At 41.6% G+C, this 2,500-nt stretch overlaps 1 protein-coding gene and 1 pseudogene across 2 annotated transcripts in view; one reads left to right on the forward strand and one right to left on the reverse strand.

Moving 5' to 3' along the window:
- The window catches only part of LOC137979858 (uncharacterized), a 2,050-nt pseudogene extending 166 nt beyond the window's left edge, over nt 1-1,884 (reverse strand).
- LOC137980023 (short transient receptor potential channel 6-like) overlaps nt 1-2,500 on the forward strand; it is a 75,930-nt gene that overhangs the window by 14,526 nt on the left and 58,904 nt on the right. The gene's annotated exons all lie outside the window — the stretch shown is intronic.

Genomic DNA, 2,500 nt, shown 5'->3' on the forward strand with positions numbered 1-2,500 from the left:
ACTGATAAGTCAAATTCTTGTACAATTTGATAAATGCCAGTAGTGGCTTTGCAGACCTTGCTAATAGAGTTCAGAGTTTTGTTTGGTCCCTGCCTCTGGATAGTACTTTTACTGCATCGGTTTGAAATTTCTTGGGCCAAATCATCTTCGATATTATATCCAACGCCACTCCTCCAGTTCACAAAAAAATCCCCATCTGAACTGTTCAGATAGGCGTGGAGTTAACAAACACCCATTCGGGGCTATACTCACATACATTTCGATTGTATATTTGCTGTATGCCCCCATAGACTTGAAAACTGAAAGCAAGAGATTTCTAGTGCCATCTCCTTCTGCTGCAGTGTCCTTCATCTGCATGACAAGAACAGCCAAGAAAATACAACAAAGGGCATAATTCATTACATAGTCATCATTGTAAAAGTCATTGGCATTTACTTTCTGTAACAGGAACTTGTCAATAAACTTTCCAAAAGCATCATCAAAGTATTTCTTCTTGTTTTCTGCACTCTCGCGTGCAATATTGGTGGGAATTTATGTAATGATGGTGTATCCTCAAGGTCTGACATCCCAAATCCCAAAAAAGTTCAGGACAGCTGTTATTATGTAAGCTTTCCCAAAACTGAGGAACAGCTCTTCACTTCCTTCACAGGAGTCAAGAACTTTGGAAGGGGTAGCATTCCTTCTATTATACTTCTCTCTGAAGTACTTTAAGGTACCAATTTGATTTATTGCTTCTGCTTTGTGTAGAAATGAATAATTGTTTCCATGGAGAACAGAACCTTGCAAACGCTTGCACAGCTTTGCACATGATGTCTTCAATTCTTCCCAGAAGGCCTTTTTTAACTCCTTTAAAACACTTGGACAGTGGTCTTTCAAAATATTCGCCTGTACAGTTGCATCCTTAAGGCTGACCGCTTGCACAATCATTTTCTGCTGTCTCTCATCCAAAAACGGTTGAGCGTCAAATGTTGTAGAATTACTAGATCCTGTTAATTTGGGCATTAGAACTGCAGTTGTAGCTGGCAGAGTCGGGAAAGCTGGCTGCTTTGCTGAATTTGATGTCGTTTGTGCCAACAGCTGATCCGCAGACGTGCTTGAAGAAGCAAGCCTACCTCCTGTTGATCTAGGTAGCACAAAAGTAGCATCTTGCGGAGTTGACAAAGACAGCTCCTCTGCAGAATGTGATGTAGTTCGTTTGGGTTGCTTCGCAGAAGTGGTTGTACACGTGGAATTATCTGCTGCATCTGTTGTGGCTGGAGGAGCTGAGAAGAAAAGCTGCTTTGCAGATCTACCTGATGTGATTCGCTTCGACGGCTGATGCGAAGACGGTCAAAGTTGGACACAACGCTTTACAGAATATTCTGAATTTAGATCAGACGGCGTATTGTCTAGAGATTGAGCTCTCCGAATAAACTGATCCATTTTGTCTACAAATTTAACGCAATTCCTACATAACACTGTTGACCTCCCTGATTTCGTATCGTCCTCAGAATTTTTTATGCCACACGTTTTATAAACTTTCGAACACAGATCTTTTGTTGAACCGGCCTTGCTGAATATTCGAAGCCTACATCGACCCTCATGAGAACCACCACAAAGCCTGCAAACTGGATTTCTTGCAGAAATCTTTGTTGCAGTGGAAACGCTCTCCGCCATTTCGAATTCGGTGTAATGCATAAATTATTGTTATTTAGCCATTTTCTTACATAAATTTATTAAATCAATCAACCAATCAAAATGACGATCTGATCGGCCGATGCCAGGGCCATTTTCCCGTCCCACCCAAAGCCAGGGAAAAGCGCCCTGGGGACGAGTTTGCCTATCGAAAAAAAATTTCTAACAGAGACTCAATCCGTAAGGCGAAGGAAGCTGTTGTAATTTCAAAAGGCAGGACAATTGATCCCAACGTCCTAAATATCGGCGAAGAAAGTTATTAAATTGCAGTTTATTATTTACAGTCTCGTCTGTTATTTTTCCGTTACTCTTTTAGTATTCGAATTCAAATTAGTTGTAATTACCATATTTATTACATTTTTCCAGTATTACGTCAACATCCATTCACTACATGTATATACATAGCACTGCACTGATGAGGCCCAGAAGGCCGAAACAGTACTGTCTGCAGTTAGATATAGCTCTTTGGCATTACAAAGCTTTTGCTTTCATGTTCAAATTGAGCACTCTACTAGGATGAGTCATTGCCGCTAGCAATTGCGCATGCTCACTAGCTCGCTAGTTTGAGCACTCTGGCATGACTTGGATGTACCACATGCGTGGGACATCTGGGGTGGCTTTATAGCTTAACCTCCATCCTAGACATCAGCACTGCACTGATGAGGCCCAGAAGGCCGAAACAGTACTGTCTGCAGTTAGATATAGCTCTTTGGCATTACAAAGCTTTTGCTTTCATGTTCAAATTGAGCACTCTACTAGGATGAGTCATTGCCGCTAGCAATTGCGCATGCTCACTAGCTCGCTAGTTTGAGCACTCTGGCATGAC

The sequence above is a fragment of the Montipora foliosa genome, chromosome 12 (assembly GCF_036669935.1).
Source record: "Montipora foliosa isolate CH-2021 chromosome 12, ASM3666993v2, whole genome shotgun sequence".
In the NCBI taxonomy this organism is placed as follows: domain Eukaryota; kingdom Metazoa; phylum Cnidaria; class Anthozoa; order Scleractinia; family Acroporidae; genus Montipora; species Montipora foliosa.